Source organism: Podarcis bocagei (assembly GCF_964188305.1).
Source record: "Podarcis bocagei genome assembly, chromosome: Z".
NCBI lineage: Eukaryota > Metazoa > Chordata > Lepidosauria > Squamata > Lacertidae > Podarcis > Podarcis bocagei.
In genome coordinates this window covers 33,423,312-33,442,124 of record NC_138140.1, presented here as the reverse complement: position 1 = coordinate 33,442,124, position 18,813 = coordinate 33,423,312, and the positions used below count along the sequence as shown (strand labels likewise).

Here is an 18,813-nt window from a genome sequence, read left to right as displayed (position 1 = left end):
GGCAGGGTGTGAACTGTGTGGCTGTTCCACCTGAAGGCATGTTTGTAACGGAATCCATTTTGGTGTAGGAAAGGGCTGAAGCATACATATTGCTGATGTATGTACAGAAACTGTGGAGAAACCTGCATTTTTTAAATTTAAAATGAAAGATAGTACTATAGCAGAAGCAATGAAGAGGAAAGTTTTATCATATGGAGGAGGAAAGTGGGAGTAAAAGAGGGTGGGGGGAGGCAGAAAACCACAGATGTCCAGCACATTGAAGTTGACGGTGTGAACTGTGTGGCTATACCACCTGATTGCATGTTTGCAAGGGAATCAATTTTTGTGCAGAAAAGTGCTGAAAAGGATATTTGCCAAAGCCCTTTTTGAGATGCAGTTTCACTAGAATGGTCACTTTTAACCTGGTGCTTTTCATAAATAAGGGGAATACTGAAGAGGTGAAATCAGAGTCTTTGAATAAGACACAAATGCAGGTGAACAGCCACATCCACACCAGAAACTTTAGTGAGTCCATAAAGTCATCCATTGGGAAGAGGCAGTTGAACTCCTAAACTGTTCTGTTGAAGGGGCCAAGCAGCATAAGGGTGTATCTTTGGACAAGCAACATCTTAATCTAAGTAACCCCTTAATGGGTAGCCAATCTAAGGGCTTTTCAAAAAGGGGTTTGATCTTGGTGCAGAAAAGGAGTGATGAGTACATATAGCTTTGCTTCTTTCCAAGCAGAGCGCCCTCTCTGGCTGTTAGGACCCCCTCCTCTTTTTTGTTAATTAATCCCTAAATGAACCTTCCTAATGACTGTGCCTGATGAAGCACTGCCGTTCACACACACATATGTGTGTGTGTTTATATATATATCTATATATCTATAGATATAGATATAGATATAGATATAGATATAGATATAGATATAGATATAGATATAGATATAGATATAGATATATAGATATATAGATATGTATAGATATATATGTGTGTGTGTTTGTGTGTATATATATATATGGTTTTTTTAAAGAAACAACAGCTTAAGATTTATTATGCAAAAAGCTTTTATGAAAAGTTTTTTTTAAAAAAACCACACACCAAAGGAAGTACAATTTATGGATGAAGAAATCAACCTTCCTGCCAAAAAAGATACATGTGTTCTCTCTATTAGGGTTCAGCAACAAAAACCATGAGGCAAAACAGCCCTAAGACATCTCAGTTTTCATGTTCTTGAAAGTCCCCTTCACCCCCAAAAAATGATGTTAAAAAACTATAATCTAAAATATACATACAAGCTGCATATATGTAAATTGGGGTTTTTGTTGTTGTTGTTGCCTTTTTTTCTGAGCAAATGACAGATCAGTCCACATTTGTCACAAGTTGCTGCATTGTTGAAAGTGTGTGATTTCAGTAAGAAATCTCCTGACCAGTAAACTAGCATGAAGAATCTGTGTGTTCAGAGCTTTATTAATAATAATCTGCCCAGTCTGACACACAAACGCCACAAAATTTCTTCTTCTGCAAAGTTTCTTCTTGTTTAATACAGCCACACGATAGTTATTGAAAAGTGGGCTTGCTTTCAATGCCCCCCTCCCCGGCCTGCAAATTTTGTTTTCAGGCCGTTGGAAGAGAATAACAGATTGAGGGCAGAAAGTTGTTTCTGGAAGACCAGTCAAGGCATCTGAAACTGGCTGGCCAGACCCATGTTCTACAGTTTATCTGGAAGAGAAAGATGGTGGTCTCTTCATTACTGGGTGCACAGGGTTAAAACATCTAATCCTTTCCCCTGTTCAGGTCTTTATTTTTTCTCTCTTCTTCTATCTCCTGTCTCACTGGAGAGAACCAAGTGCCAGGATCCCACACTTGCAGTCTGTTTTAAGAGGTTAGTGGCAGAGATTCCTCTCCTCTTTTGGACAAAGTTTGGATGCCCGCTCTGCAGCTTTTAAAGAGAGTAAGGAAGTCTCGGCTAAGGGCGGATCTTTCCCCTTCTTCACCTGTTCCTCTAGCATAATCTGCAGGTCAAAGATATAGTCGATAACGTGCTGCAAGATTTCCACTTGGCTGACTTTGGTGCCTTGCGGGATCGTCGGCACCAGCTCGCGCAGCTTGGAGTAGCAGTCATTCATGTTTGTAAAGGAGGTTCTTGGGCCCCTCCTGAGCCGGGCTCTTGTTTTTTTGTTTTTTGTTTTGGCAAGACTCATCACATTTTATTGAAGGCCTTTGCAGCAGGAGTCACTGGCCAAGGGGCTTCGTTCTGTTGTTCGTTCCCTGGGTGATTGTGAGGCTCTGATCAGAGAGGCAGCACGCAGCTTGCTTCCTAGCAGATCCTGACTGATCTGACGGGGCTGATTCCTTTCATGGCCATGAAGGAGGAGAAACCAGCAGGGATTTTCAGAAGGGCAAGATTTCCTTTGTTAAGGCGGGAGAAGCAAGCAAGCAACCTCGAGAGAGAGAGATTGATACTGCCCCTTGCTTGGCATCCTGGTTGATTCTCTATTGTGTGCACACAGAAAATGCTTCTCTTTGCAAAAAAGCCCCATGTATATATTTTAAAAACAGAAATGCTACCTTTGCAGCAGCAAATACTTTCTGATCCTTTCCCCAGTCAAGGTCTTTTTTCTCTCTCTTCTTCTATCTTCTGTACAACTGGAGAGGACCTATGGAATCTATGACGTGTTACAAGATTTCCACGGCTGACTTTGGTGTTTTGCATGTTAAGACCCCCAAGACCTCCCCAAATAAAGACACAATTGATGCCAAATTTAGTTTAAGGTTATTGGCATAATTTTGGCCAGAATGAAAAATGAAGATAAATGTGCTTGGAATTCTTCAAGTCCAGAATCTGGCTCTTGTGGATCACTTGCTGGCTGATTCCAGTGGATTCAAATGGTTTCTTTTTCTTTTCTTTTTCTTTTTATTTCAAAACCAAACATCAAATTCAAAATCCATATTCATTTTATAATTTAAGCCTATTATATAGATTACCGAAATTAAAATATATCTAAATACTCTAGGCTTCCATTTGTTGTATGTAAATACAACACAATTAACAAATTATATTATAAATGATATTATTGGTTCCCAAATACCCCGACTCCCCTTCACCCATGTGTGATCTCAGTATTTTACTTCTTCCATCTTGTTGTGTTGTTAATAATTTAATAATTATTCAATTGATTTTATTATTATTTTCTTGCTTACCTCTGCATGTTTTACACATTCTCTATTAATATTTCAATTCCGGAACCATATTTTTTCATGTATTCCTTCACTCCATCCCACTCTCTAATTATTCTCTGATTTGAGTGGCCTCTAATAATTGCCGTCAATTTTGCTGTTTCTACAACCTTGCCGAGTTTGTTTTGCCATTTTAATAGTGATGGGATATTCTGGCAGCTGCTGTTGTGTAAAGGAATAGATTTTTCTTGTCTTTGGGGATGTCATTAGATATTAGGCCGAAAGCTTTCATTAGGTGATATACAGCATTGTTGGGCAGGACAGTAGCCCAAACATACCTAGAAACATAATCAATTGTAACAGAAACATATTGCTTCCCAGTACTGGTTTTCTGCAAGGGACCCACCAAATCCATCCCTTTTCTTTTTTTATACTAAGCTTTTCAGAGAGGGACAGGCGCGCGAAAGGGTTGCAAAACATGAGTCAAACAGTAGTATGATGCAGCCTTTTTTGCTGTTAGGATCCCCTCTCTCTTTTTTTGGTTAATTAATCCCTGAATGAACCTCTCTAATGATTGTTGTGCCTGATAAAGCACTGCATCTTTCTTCTCTTCTTTTGCAGACAGAATGAAAAAACAAATAAATGTTTTCTTTTTCTTTGTGTTTTTGGATGTGAAAAATAATTTTCAAGCCCCTCTGAGTGAAGAAATAAGAAGAACTATCAATAGGGATCATACAGACCAGCATTCATATTTGATAAAGCTCTGTTTCAACATTGTCCATTCGAAAGATGACTAGAGGTCTCAGGAGCCTTCCAGTCAATTGGTCCTTTAGTCATCTGCAATCCCCCCCCCCCCACAGCAGTATCAATTTTGATATACAAAAGTGCCAAACAGAATATGTTAAGTTTGCAAATTCATATAAAAAGCCTGGAATACAGAAGATCCATTCATATGCAGCTTGTACAGCCATACAGCTTCCAAAACAAGGCATTTATACCGTTCATAGTCTAGCGCGTGGGACAAAGGAAGATGCCCCACGAGATCCGCCAACTCCCCACTAATCAACGTCTTCAGAATAGACATATACAGTCTTGAAGGGAGCTCCAGTTCCCGGCAGGTTAGTTCGAATAAAGTCAGATAGCTCAGGACATGCATGGGGGGTTTATACGCAGGGAAAAGACGTAAGTGTAAATCCCTCAGGGGAAACTCACGAGTAATGCGCCTTGGAACCACCTCTCGTGGCTCTTGGTCATAGCTATACCTTGGGGCAGGGCGATAACTCAGGCTCGTCCTTCCGGATGCTGAGGTTCCTGCCCTTCATACCTGTAAGAGGGTCTGGGATGCTGGTCGTAGCCCTCCTCTTCCTTGTACCTTCGAACCGGCCCGCAGGTCTCCCAAGACCGTTCTGGCGAGTAAACCAGGGCTGGGCTAGGCGGTTGATACATCATTGGTCAGCGACTTTCCTGGGGTGGGCGCTCCGGCTCTCAATAGTTGTCCTCTGCCCGAATCTCCCTTGGTCTTTACGGTGGTCCCTTGTAGTCATACTCCTGCCGTCTAGTCTGTGGGGCTGCAACAATGGAGTGACCCACTCGGGGATACTTTTCCCGACATAGGAATCCTCCCTGGGTGCGACCCTGCACCCACTCGACTGCTTGGCCAGGCAAAAGCTCCATTCCCCTCGGCTGGGCCATTGGCTCTGAACTTGACTCGAGGGGTTGAAGTTTGCGCTTCACCCCTGGGTTTAACTTGGGACTTTTGCCAGTGCATTTCTGAGATTCTGGTTCACAAGAATGGTCAATTTCAACCTGGTGCTTTTCATTAAGAAGGGAATAGTGAAGAGCGAAACCAGAGCCAGTTGCAGCAGTGTCACGCCATTGAACAAGGCAACAACATAGGTGAACACCCACACTATAAACTTTTTTTTTGTACTAAACTTTTCAATTTTTTGTACTAAGCTTTTCAGAGAGGGAAAGGCACGTGAAAGGGTTGTGAAACACGAATATGATGCAGCCTTTTTGGCTGTTAGGATCCCCTCTTCTTTTTTGTGAATTTATCCCTGAATGAACCTCTCTAATGATTGTGCCTGATGAAGCACTGTGTCTTTCTTCTCTTCTTTTGCAGACCGAATGAAAATCCAAATAAATGTTTTTCTTTTTCTTGGTTTTTTTGGATGTGAAAAATGACTTTTCTTTCAATCCACACTGAATGAAGAAATCATGAGAACTATCGATAGGGACCATAGAGACCAGCATCCATATTTGATAAAGCTCTGTTTCAACGTTGTCCATTTGAAAGATGACTAGAGGTCTCAGGAGCCCCTGCCACTCACGTGCACCAGGATCCACTACTCTCCCCTACTGGAAGAGCACTGGTGGTGGGGTGACTCCTCCTGGATCCTGGCTGAGGTCCACGGAATGGCTTGTCCCACCCTCTACTGGATGGTCCCTGAGAGGCGGACCAAGGCAATGCAAGCCACCACACTCACAACACTCAACACGGTGAATGAGAGCGGCAGGAAAAAGCTGTTTAAATTCTTTCTTGTTCCTTTTTGGGAGAGTGCATGAGGTTGTTGTCTTAATTACAAAAAAAAAAATCAAATTACAATATCATACAGAGACTTTTTACACACAGAATATTAGAATGGTTTCTTACCAGAAGGTAAAGAAAAGATATTCTTTTTTCCTTTCTTTATTGATAAGCCACTTACAAGTTTTTAAGCTATTGTTATACAAAGTTGCAGGGCATGCACAATTTTCCCTCGATAGGGTTTCCTCTTTTCACCGCCCCCCATTTCTTATCTTTTCATTTTTTGCTAAGTGCAAATACTAGATTTCTCTCTCCACCTTTTAAGGCAAGTTAAATGCGACACTGCAAATTGAAAGTCCTTCTTTATATCTCCAGCACAGTACAATCTCAGTCCAGTACTTAACAATCCTGACCAGCAAAACTCACAGTATCAGCAGCACACATTGTCTTACTTCCAACGTTGTTGTCAGTGTGTGTGCTGAGAGTTTTTGTGTGTGTGTGTTTGGAGTGAGTGTGCTTTCCTTGTATGGACATTGTAGCCTGCAACTTCCTCTCTTTATTTGCACCTCCAGGGGACACCAATCAATCCTAGAGTGCCACTCCTAGGCACTAAAGAGAATTCTGGAACACTTTTTAAAGCTTCCAGGAACTTTTATCTTTTTCTTAAAGAACCTTTTCCAAACACCCCCTCTCATTCGAACAGAACCAATACAATATTGTAAACATATACAAAAGTATTCACACATGACGCAACACAATTCCCAACTTTATAACCAGTTGTGCATGTTGTTGCTTTCAATTACTGTCTTTCTTTCACTTAACCAAAAACTTCCTTTACTGGTTCTCTAGACCAAGATAGTTCTTTGCTGGTCCTAAATATTTTACTTTGAACTGTTTCCTTAGTTGTTTTGCAAAATCCTTTCCCCCAAGAATTCTTGTAGCTGCCCCATCGCTATCACCTCTACCAGTTTGTCCCAAATGGGGGGAGGGGAGGGTATTAACATTCCAATTTCTCCTCCATTTTGCCTTGCTAGCCAGTCCCATTTCCTTGGCACTGTGTGGTCAAGTTTCTCAATGTGACCTAGATGTGTTCATCTACGTCTGTCGTATGTCCCACTTGGCTACCTGCACCCTGAGCCAAATTAATTGTCTGGTCCCATAGGCTGGCTTAAGATGTGGTTAAAAAAACCTGAGGATTTTGCTCTAGTTTACTCTAGTTTGAGTTGCCAATCATTCTGGCTCCTTCCTCTTGGTTAAAAGTTGTTTATTTGTTTGGAAACCTGTTATAATGAGAGTTGTAGGGCAAGGAGGAGTAAATGGGGAGCATAAGGAGCCTGGGAAGACAGACAACCACACCCACCCGGCATGTTCCAGCCAATGTTCTCAGTTGCAAACACCTTTTCCTTGTATGTTGTCTTGTCTCTGATCCAAGTGACAGCAGACGGCTGCATAGGAGCTGCTGCTGGATCACACTGGGTTGATGGCCTTTCTGGAATTGCACACTTCCCGGAGGTGTCCAGTGTTCCAAAAGTGGGCACTGGCAGTTCAGTGAAATACTTGCAGGACACTTCAAAAGCGTCTTGACAGGAGTTCTTTTATTGTAGGGTTTGAGTTGCGTGGCTGTACCACCTGATGGCGTGTTTGTAAGACAATCCTGGTATAGAAAGAGGGAGAAGTGTACATATAGCTGATGTACGTACAGAAACTGTGGGAAAACCTGCAAATTATATTTTAAAAAGAACAATAGTACAATTGCAGTACCAACTGACTGTAGATCTTGACTTGAGGGGTTGAGGTTTGCACTTCACCCCTGGGTTTAACTTGGGACTTTTGCCAGTGCATTTCTGAGATTCTTGTTCACAAGAATGGTCAATTTCCACCTGGTCCTTTTCATTAGGAAGGGGAATAGTGAAGAGCAGAATCAGAGCCAGTTGCAGCAGTGTCAGACCATTGAACAAGGCACCAAGATAGGTGAACACCCACAGTATAAACTTTTTTAAAACTTTTTTTACTTGTTTAATTTTTTTTGGTACCACAATACTTTTATTATTACCACTACCACCATCATTTTGAAGGGAAACCCTTCCAGTCAATTGGTCCTTTAGTCATCTGCAATCCCCCTGCCACAGGAGTATCAATTTTGATATACAAAAGTGCCAAACACACTGAGAATATGTTAAGTTTGCAAAATCATATAAAAAGCCTGGAATACAGAAAATCCATTCATATGCACCTTGTACAGCCATACAGCTTCCAATAAGTTTGGCATGCCTACTTTCCATTTGCAGCATTGAACATTCGTTCCTTTATCATCAGCTCCAATTTAACTGCATCAGCAGCAAACTTTCTGATTCCATCAGACAACTTCTCCACAGCTATTTGGTCCTCATTTTGCAGCCAACGGAATGTCTTCTCATTTGTACTAAGCTTTTCATTTTGTCAGACTGCATCTCTTGTAACTTTGATAATGGAAAGCATTCTGTGGTTACCAATCTTGTCATACTCCTCTTCATCTCAATATTCCAGGGGTTCTTCGCATTCCCCCCCTTTTGAGAAAAGCTCTGGGTCATGCAAAAAATTTACCTGTAAGACAGAAGTCACTGGCTTCTTATGTGGCCTGTCTCTGTGTTCTGAGGTATGCATCCTCAGAAGAGGTTGACCGCTTTAAGTGACACAAAAGTTCTTTGATGGCAGGGTGTGAATTGTGAAGGAGATCAGTGGCGTAGTGTGGGTTGTCAGCACCTGGGGCAAGGCAAGTAATTTGCGCCCCTTAACCCGTGGATTTGTGCCCCCTAACCCCCAGATGTTGCGCCCGGTGCAGCCGGCCCCCCCCTGCACCCTCCACGCTACGCCACTGGAGGAGATTATACATTATAGATAGATATTTTCCTTTAGGCTGGATTAGATTTCCCTTTAGTTTTGATTTTTCTCCAGCAAACCCTATTTTCCTTGTCTTTCATTCATTTGGAAGTATTGGAGCCAGTCTGTCAAATATATATGGGTTTCAAAATTCTTAATTTATTAATTTCCCCCCCCCATAACATTTTATATGTTGCCCAATTTCCCTTCATGTTTTTCATCTTAATGCCAAAGGCTTCGATGAGTGAAATGCACCAAGGGGTTGTAGGTTTCAGGAGATATTTATATTTTAACCATGATTTAAGGTCTGAGTTGTGTGGCTGCATCTTCTGGTCAGGTGTTGGCAAGGGATTGAATCTGGGTGCAGAAAAGGAGAAAGGACACTTGTTTTGAGGGGTTTTGGGATATCTGACTGCAATATAATACAGACTTTTTACTCACAGAATATTAGAATGGTTTCCTACCAGAAGGTAAAGAAAAAATATTCTTTAGGCTGTTTGTATCTGTTTCTTAAAGAACATTTTCCTAACACCCCCCTCATTCGAACAGAAACAATACAGCATTATAAACATATACAAAAGTATTCACACATCATACAACACAATTCCCAACTTTATAACCAGTTGTGCATGTTGTTGCTTTCAATTATTGTCTTTCTTTCACTTAACAAAAATCTTCCATCACTGGATCTCTTGACCAAGATAGTTCTTTGCTGGTCCTAAATATTTTACTTTGAAGTATTTCCTTAATTGTGTTGCAAACTCCTTTCCCCCAAGAATTCTTGTAGCTGCCCCATCGCTATCGCCTCCCCCAGTTTGTCCCAAATTGGGGGGGGGGGTTAATTAACATTCCAATTTCTCCTCCATTTTGCCTTGCTAGCCAGTCCCATTTCCTTGGCTCTTTGTGGTGAAATTCCTCAATGTAACCTAGATGTGTTCATCCACATCTGTCATACGTTCCACTCGGCTGTCTGTGCTCTACACTAAATTTATTGTTTTGTCCCATAGGCTGGCTTAAGATGTGATGATAAAACTAAAGATTTTGCTTTAGTTGCCAATCATTCTGGTTCCGTCTTCTTCGTTAAAAATTGTTCATTTGTTTGGAAGCCTGTTATGATGCCCTGCAGTATGCAAATAGATAAAATCAAATGTTTTCCCTCCCGTCTCCTCCATCTTCGCCTCTCCTGCCAGGCGTGGCCATTCATATTTGTCACATGTCCCTTGCTGCTAACAGGGCCCTGGGCTTCCCGCAGCTGATGGTGACAGTCATTTGCAAACAAACATCAAATTCAAAATCCATACTCATTTTCTAACACAAGCCTATTACATAGATTACCTAAATTAAAATATATCTAATTGAACTAGGCTACCCTTTGCTGTATGTAAATACAATGCAATCAACAGATTATATTATAAATGATATTATAGGTTCCCATATACCCCCCACTTCACCCCCCAAAAATGTTGTTAAAAAACTATATTCCAAAATATACATACAAGCTGCATATATGCAAAGTTGTTGTTTTTTTGTTGCCCTTATTTCTGAGCAAATGACAGATCAGTCCACATTTGTCACAAGCTGTTGCAATGTTGGAGGTGTGCGATTTGAGTAAGAAATCTCCTGACCAATAAATTAGCATGAAGAATCTGAGTGTTCAGAGCTTTAAAAATAATAATAATAATAATTGCGAGGGATTCAGTCTGCTTGGAGAAAAGGAATGAGAAAGTACATGAAGATTGCGGAAAAACTTGGAATGTGTCATTCTGCAAAGTACTAATATTGCCGTAGTAAAACAAGCCAAGCTAAGAAGAGTCACTCAGGATATTCAGGATTGAACCACACACCATTGGTGGGACATCTTTTCAGGATAGAGCTCTACCATGACCAACATTTTAAATTTGGCTTGGCACTCTGTGATTATACTGGATTTTGGTGTTTTGATGTTGCTTAGATTAGTGTGTATTTTCTATGTTAAAGTTAAACATTTGTATGGGGAAAAGGCATAGGTTTTTTTCCTCAGAGAGGGAAGGAGGAACAGATTAGCTAAGCATGGAAGAGGTAACCGTGTTGGACCAAGGGTGGAGTTTATGGGCAATCTATCCGGAAGACATTTGTATTTCGAGGAGTTAGTGGTCTGACATGGTTACCCTTCCTGCCTTCTCTTTCTTCTTCCTCTTGATCTCCTGAGCCATGTATTAGAAGATTTTTAATGCTGGATGTTTTTAGATATGCTGTAAGCCCTCCAGATTCCCTTAGGAAAGCCAGCCAACTGGGTGGGGTATAAAGATGATGATGATGATGATAATTTATACATATAGCTGATGTCCATACAGAAACTGTGCAAAAACCTGCAATGTTTATATTTTAAAAGGTGAATACTACAATCACGGTTGCAAACCCTTTCTTTTTGCATGGTGCCTAGTCACTGATCTAAGTGACAGCGGACTTCTGTATAGGAGCTACTGCTGGATCACACTAGGTTGATGGCATTCACTGTGCCATCAACCCAATATTTTTTTAAAAAAAGATCCCCCCAATGTTGGGTGGAATTTAGTTCACAAGAATGGTCAATTTCAATCCGGTAGTTTTCATAAGGGGAATAGTGAAGAGAGAAATGAGAGCCAGTTTCAGCCTTCTCAGCCCATTGAACAAGGCACCTACATAGGTGAACAGCCACATTCACACCACAAACGTCAGTGATTTCACTAAAAACAATTTTAAAAGGAGCCCTAAGATATGGCCATGGCTGTTGGAAAAGTTACGAGTCACTGCACATTGTTTTTGTCATTGTCTTTTGTTAGCCATCTGTTATCAGGCCATCAGCTACAGGGTCATACAATGAAAATATTTTACTATGCTCCTATTTTGGGACAAAAAAAGAGAGGCCCTAGCGGTTTTTTAAACAAACTAAACAGCTAATATTATCGTCCCTTGGTAAAACCAAGTCACCCCATGATTTCTTAGACTAAAAAAGCACTAGAAATCAACATTTGTAAGGGCAGTACAGAATTGACCAAGTGTGAAGGCTGGAGCACTTACAAGTGGCACACACAAAATGTAAGCCACAAAGAGCAACGTGAAGGTGTTTCCATGCGATGGCTACCATTTCTCCCCTACGTACATGTTGAAGTAGAATCGATAACTGGTTAGCATATGTACAAAATCTTTACAGAATTCTATCTTTTGCTTTAAAAAAATATAAATATGGATATTGTTCAAGACAGCAGGTCTCTCATTAATATTTCAATTAAGGCTTCATTATTGTATATCCGCCATTATTTTAACGACTGTCAGGGGCTCAGAGGGGGGAGAGGGGCAAGACTCCTTAAGCATGGACAGCTTGAGTTTATTTATAATTAGTTACTGACCTCCCTCGTAGAACCTGCTGCCAGTCTCTTCTGCATCTTGCTTGGCCACAAGAATCCAATGTATTCCAAACAGATTTAAATCGTGATCTTCGGGAGAAGATGAAGAAGAAAAAGAAATCTTTCCGTGCTGTTTATTCCCCCCCCCCACACCCCAATATTAATTAAAAAATAATAATTTAATCCTCCCTCAAATTTTTTTTTAATAAAAAAAGTTAAAAGAGGTTTCTGATTATATAATTCTGAGAAGAAAAGGTTTGATGCAGCCGCGTCTGGAAGGGTCAGGGAGAAGATGCTGGTGCGGGAGGTCGGCTGGTCCCGGTGGCTGATGGAGGTTCTGCTCCCTTTCTGCTGCTAAGCACGAAGTCCATGGGGAGGCTCTCCAGAAGGCACTTGAGCTGTTCCTGCCCTAGCTTGATCTTGTTGGCCAGCTCGCGCTGTTCCAGATTTCATCTTCACGAAATGCTGGTAGTCTCGGAGCTGCTCCCCCGAGAGGTAATTGCATAGGATGTCCAAGACCACGTGCTTTCGCCGGTCCAGGTTCTCCTTCAGCTCGCGGGCGTCTTCGTGCTGGCCAGCCAGCATCTTCCGCTTCTCGTTCAGAGAGCTCCGTTCTTGGTTATCCACATCCTCACTGTCGCATGTCCCGCTCCGCTACCTATGGCATGTGTCTCTTGCAGCTGATGGTGGTTGTAATTTGCTTCCCCATAACAACAACCAAACGGGAGGTGTTGGTCCCCTCAATATTGGGGGGATTGAGCCCCCATGGCCAGGATTCAACCCAGAGGGGAATGCATTTTATTATCTGTGTTTTCCAATTATTCTTGTAGCTTCCCCACCGCTATCGTCTCCAGCAGTTTGCCCCAGATTTGGAGGGGGGAGGGTAATTTATTATATACATAATTTGCTTTCAGACTGCACTTCAAATGTGCAAAAGCATACACTCTGACAGCACCAGAAAAAAAGGTTAACAGTTTTTACCTGATTAGTCACATTGTGTTAAACACAATGAGCTTCACAAAAAACAGAACATGGAATCTAGAAGAATCCTCAGTTATATGCTAGCACTTGATTGTAGTACTCTGACTCAACAAAAGAAATAGAAATCCAACATAGTCATCACAATTAATTTACTAGTCTCTTCAAGACTGTATTTTCTTTCCAGTGTTTTGGTCTCCTGCTATACATGTAGAAATACACTTTGGGTAATTAAATTTACAGAAAGCCAAAGCCAAATAAAAATTAGTTATGCTGGGGAAAAATTGGGAGCTTATAAAAAATAAGATTTTCTACATAGCTTCCCCACTGCTATCGTCTACACCAGTTTGCCCCAGATTTGGAGGGGGGTATTAACATTCCAATTTCTCCTCCATCTTTCTTCCTCTCCCCCCCCCCCTTTTGAGAAAAGGTCTGGGTCATCCGAAAAATTTACTTGCAAGACAGAAGTCACTGGCCTGTCCTTTTAGCTTCCGCTGTCCCTTTGTGTTCTGAGGTGTGCATCCTCAGAAAAGGTTGAGTGCTTTAAGTGAGACAAAAGTTCTTTGATGGCAGGATGTGAATTGTGGAGGAGATTATACATTGAATGGTTTTGTGCCATAGGCTGTATTTAGAAGTGTTGAATATTGTTTTGGTTTTCCTGATTATTCTGTTAGGGCTTCTGTCCACCCCCACCCCCCATGTTTCTTTCACACTACATTACCTGTTCTGCCATGGAACTGTGTTTTTCCCATCTTTTACAAAGGAAATGGGGCTGCTGCAGTTGGAAAAATGCCTTACTTGGTTATATGGCACAAATGGTTGGAGCCCCATGGTATTAAAGTTTAAGACACGCCTGCAAGGAACACTCTAAATGTTCTGCCATTTGGGAGCAATCAAACTGCAGAATCTTTTAGCTTTTTCTGTCCCTATATGTTCTGAGGTGTGCATCCTCAGAAAAGGTTGAGTATTTTAAGTGAGACAAAAGTTCTGGCTGTTAGGATCCCTTCCCTAATGAGTGTGTCAGATGTTGCACTGCCTTTCACTTCTCTTCTCTTGCGGAGAGAATAAAAAACCCAGATAAATGTGCTTGGGATTCTTCAAGTCCAGAATCTGGCTCTTGTGGATCACTTGCTGGCAGATTCCAGTGGCTGCAAATGGTTTCTTTTTTTTTTTCCTTTCCTTTTTTCTTTCAAAACCAATTTTTTTTTTACAAAGATCAAATTCAAAATCCATATTCATTTCTAACATAAGCCTATTACATCAATTACCTAAATTAAAATATATCTAAATACTCTAGGCTTCCATTTGTTGTATGTAAATACAACACAATTAACAAATTATATTATAAATAATAGTATAGGTTCCAATATACCCCCACTCCCCGTCACCCATGTGTGATCTCAATATTTTACTTCGATCTTTTTGTGTTGTTATAATTTAATAATTATTCAGTTGATTCTATTATTTTCTTGCTTACCCTTGCATGTTTTACACATTCTCTATTAATATTTCAATTCCGGAACCATATTTTTTCATGTATTCCTTCACTCCATCCCACTCTCTAATTATTCTCTGATTTGGGTGGCCTCTAATAATTGCCGTCAATTTTGCCATTTCTGCAAACTCGCCGAGTTTGTTTTGCCATTTTGATAGTGATGGGATTTTCTCCCACTTCCACTATTTTTGCAGTCAATATTCTGGCAGCTGTTGTTGTGTAAAGGAGTAGATTTTTCTTGTCTTTGGGGATGTCATTAGATATTTAGCCGAAAGCTTTCATGAGGTGATCTACAGCAGGGTTGGGCAGGATAATAGCCCGAAATCTTTTACAAAGAACTTGTTTTGCCATGGAACTGTGTTTTTTCCATCATTTACAAAGGAAATGGGGCTGCTGCAGTTGGAAAGATGCCTTACTTGGTCATATGGCACAAATGGTTGGAGCCCCATGGTATTAAAGTTTAAAGCACGCCTGCAAGGAGCACTCTGAATGTTCTGCCATTTGGGAAAAATCAAACTGCAGAATCTTTTTGCTTTCTCTGTCCCTATGTGTTCTGAGGTGTGCATCCTCAGAAAAGGTTGAGCGTTTTAAGTGAGACAAACGTTCTTTGATGGCAGGGTGTGAATTGTGGAGGAGGTTATACATTCTAGATAGATATTTTCCTTTAGACTGGATTAGAGTTCCCTTTAGTTTTGATACTTCTCCAGCAAACCCTATTTTCCTTGTCTTTCATTCAGTTGGAAGTATTGGAGCCAGCCTGTCAAATATATATGGATTTCAAAGTCCTTTCCTCTTAATTTATTAATTTCCCCCCTCTAATAACATTTTATATGTTGCCCAAATTCCCTTCATGTTTTTCTTCTTAACGGCAATGGCTTCAATGTGTGAAATGCACCAAGGGGTTGTAGGTTCCAGGAGATATTTATATTTCATCCATGGTTTATATAAGACCTGAGTTGTGTAGCTGCATCTTCTGTTTTGTGCTATAGGCTGTATTTAGATGTGGTGATTATTGCTTTGGTTTTCCTGATTATTCTGTTAGGGCTTCTGTTAGTTTTTCCAATGTTTCTTTCACAGTACATTACCCATTCTGCCATGGAACTGTGTTTTTTCCATCTTTTACAAAGCAAATGGGGCTGCTGCAGTTGGAAAGATGCCTTACTTGGTCATATGGCACAAATGGTTGGAGCCCCATGGTATTAAAGTTGTAAGACACGCCTGCAAGGAGCACTCAGAATGTTCTGCCATTTGGGGAAAATCAAACTGCAGAATCTGAACTACACACGGGCTGATAGCCCGCTATGCACCATTGAATTTTTCTTGATGTGATACAATATCAAATTTCATTGGACGACATTGCTTTTCACACATGCATGATTCTCTTCCCCCCTTAAAATGGAAGGTGGCTGTCATTTGCTTCCCCATGACAACAACCCAACGGGGGATGTTGGCCTCCTCAATATTGGGGGGATTGAGCCCCCATGGCCACGATTCAACCCAGATGGGAATGTATTTAATTATCTGTGTTTTCCCATAATTCTTGTAGCTTCCCCACCGCTATCATATCTACCAGTTTGCCCCAAATTTTCAGAGGAGGGGGTATTAACATTCCAATGTCCCCTCCATCATTGCCTTCCTGGCCAGTCCTGATTTCCTTGGCACTGTGTGATCAAGTTACCTCTATCTGACCTAGATGTGTTCATCCACATCTGTCATATGTCCCACTCGGCCTCCTGTGTCCTGCACCAAATTTATTGTTTCGTCTCATAGCCTGGCTTAAGATGTGATGAAAAAACTAAATATTTTGCTCTAGTTGTCAATCATTCTGGTTCCTTCCTCTTGGTTAAAAATTGTTTATTTGTTTGGAAACCTGTTATGATGAGAGTTGTAGGGCAAGGAGGAGTAAATGGGGAGCATAAGGAGCCTGGGAAGACAGACAACCACACCCACCCGGCATGTTCCAGCCAATGTTCTCAGTTGCAAACACCTTTTCCTTCTATGTTGTCTTGTCTCTGATCCAAGTGACAGCAGACGGAATTTCTGGAATTGCACACTTCCCGGAGGTGTCCAGTGTTCTAAAAGTGGGCACTGGCAGTTCAGTGAAATACTTGCAGGACACTTCAAAAGCGTCTTGACAGGAGTTCTTTTATTGCAGGGTTTGAGTTGTGTGGCTGTACCACCTGATGGCGTGTTTTTAAGACAATCCTCGTCTAGAAAGAGGGAGAAGTGGACATATAGCTGATGTACGTACAGAAACTGTAGGAAAACCTGCCATTTTATATTTTAAAAAGAACAATAGTACAATTTCAGTACCAAAATATTTGCACTGACTGTAGAACTTGACTTGAGGGGTTGAGGTTTGCGCTTCATCCCTGGGTTTAACTTGGGACTTTTGCCAGTGCATTTCTGAGATTCTGGTTCACAAGAATGGTCAATTTCCACCTGGTGCTTTTCATTAAGAAGGGGAATAGTGAAGAGCGAAATCAGAGCCAGTTGCAGAGTGTCAGGCTATTGAACAAGGCACCAACAAAGGTGAACGCCCACACTATAAACTTTTTTTTTTGTACTAAGATTTTCATTTTGTCAGAATGCATCTATTTTAACTTCAATAATGGAAAACATTCTGTGGTTACAAATCTTGTGATATTCCTCTTGCTCTTCCTCCTCTTCATTACAATATTCCAGCGGTTCTTCCTCTTCCCCCCCTTTTGATAAAAGGTCCAAGGAATGACTTGTCCCAGCCTCTACTGGATGGTCCCTGAGAGGCGGACCAAGGCAATGCAATCCACCACACTCACAACACTCAACACGGTGAATGAGAGCGGCAGGAAAAAGCTGTTTAAATTCTTTCTTGTTCTTTTTTTTTTTTTTTTTTTGCAGAGTGCACAAGTTGTTGTCTTAATTAGAAAAAAATCAATTTACAATGTAATAGAGACTTTTTACACAGAGAATATTAGAATGGTTTCCTACCAGAAGGTAAAGAAAAAATATTCTTTTTTCCTTTCTTTATTAATAAACCACTTATTCGTTTTTAAGCTATTGTTATACAAAGTTGCAGGACATGCACAATTTTCCCTCGATAGGGTTTGCTCTTATCCCCGCCCCCCATTTCTTATCTTTTCTTTTTTTGCTAAGTGCAAATACTAGATTTCTCTCTCCACCTTTTAAGGAAGTTGAATGCGACACTGTAAATTTAAATTCCTTCTTTATATCTCCAGCACAGTATAATCTCAGTCCAGGAATAAACAATCCTGACACAGCAAAACTCACAGTATCAGCTGCACGCATTGTCTTACTTCCAATCTTGTTGTCAGCGTGTGTTCTGGGAGTTTTTGTGTGTGTGTGTTGGTGTGAGTGTGCTTTCCTTGTACGGACATTGCAGCCTGCAACTTCTCTTTCTTTGGACCTCCAGTGGACACCAATCAATCCTAGAGGTCCACTCCTACGCACGAAAGAAAATTTTGGAACCCTTTTTAAAGCTTACAGGAACTTTTATCTGTTTCTTAAAGAATGTTTTCCTAACACCCCCTCTCATTCGAACAGAAACAATACAGCATTATAAATATATACACAAGTATCCACACATCATACAACACAATTCCCAACTTTATAACCAGTTGTGCATGTTGTTGCTTTCAATGCTTGTCTTTATTTCTCATAACAAAAAACTTCCATCACTGGTTCTCCAGTTATTTGCTTGTCCTAAATATTTTACTTTGTTCTCTTAGTTGTTTTGCAAACTCATTTTCCTCAAAATTCTTGTAGCTGCCCCATCACTATCACCTCCACCAGTTTGTTCCAAATGGGGGGAGGGGTATTAACATTCCAATTTCTCCTCCATTTTGCCTTGCTAGCCAGTCCCATTTCCTTGTCGCTGTGTGGTCAAATTCCTCAATGTGACCGAAATCTGTCCCACTCGGCTACTTGTGCCCTGCACCAAATTTATTGTTTTGTCCCATAGGCTGCCTTAAGATGTGATGAAAAAACTAAAGATTTTGCTCTAGTTGACTATCATTCCTTCCTCTTGGATAAAAATTGTTTATTTGTTTAGAAACCTGTTATGATGTCCTGCAGTATGCAAATAGATATAATCAAATGTTTCCCCTTCGCTCTCATCCATCTTCGCCTCATCTACCAGGCGCAGCCATTTATATTTGTTGCATGTCCCTTGCTGCCTACAGGCCCCTGGGCTTCCCGCGGCTGCTTGTGACCGTCATTTGCGGCCCCATAGCAACAGCCCAGCAGTGGGGGATGCCGGGCCCCCCAATATTGGGGGAACTGAGCACCCTGTCTAGAAATACAGAGGAGGCTAAAGCCCTGGGTGGCCAGGAGGTCTGCTCAGTGTGCCCTGCCTAGTACCTGCAGTCCATGATTCCGACCAACTGAGGCAACAAGTCCTCAGCAGAGATTTAGCTCTGCTGGGATCAGTA

The 18,813-nt window shown here is 41.1% G+C and overlaps 1 protein-coding gene and 1 pseudogene across 6 annotated transcripts in view; one reads left to right on the top strand and one right to left on the bottom strand.

The window, feature by feature from the left end:
* The window catches only part of LOC308578634 (putative G-protein coupled receptor 34), a 257,775-nt gene that overhangs the window by 102,850 nt on the left and 136,112 nt on the right, over window positions 1-18,813 (top strand). The window lies entirely within an intron of this gene.
* On the bottom strand, window positions 1,521-2,892 carry LOC308578635 (DNA-binding protein inhibitor ID-3-A-like; annotated as a pseudogene). Its single transcript has 2 exons — window positions 2,219-2,892; window positions 1,521-2,146 (listed from the first exon to the last, which is right to left on the bottom strand). The product of its transcript is annotated as a DNA-binding protein inhibitor ID-3-A-like (transcript).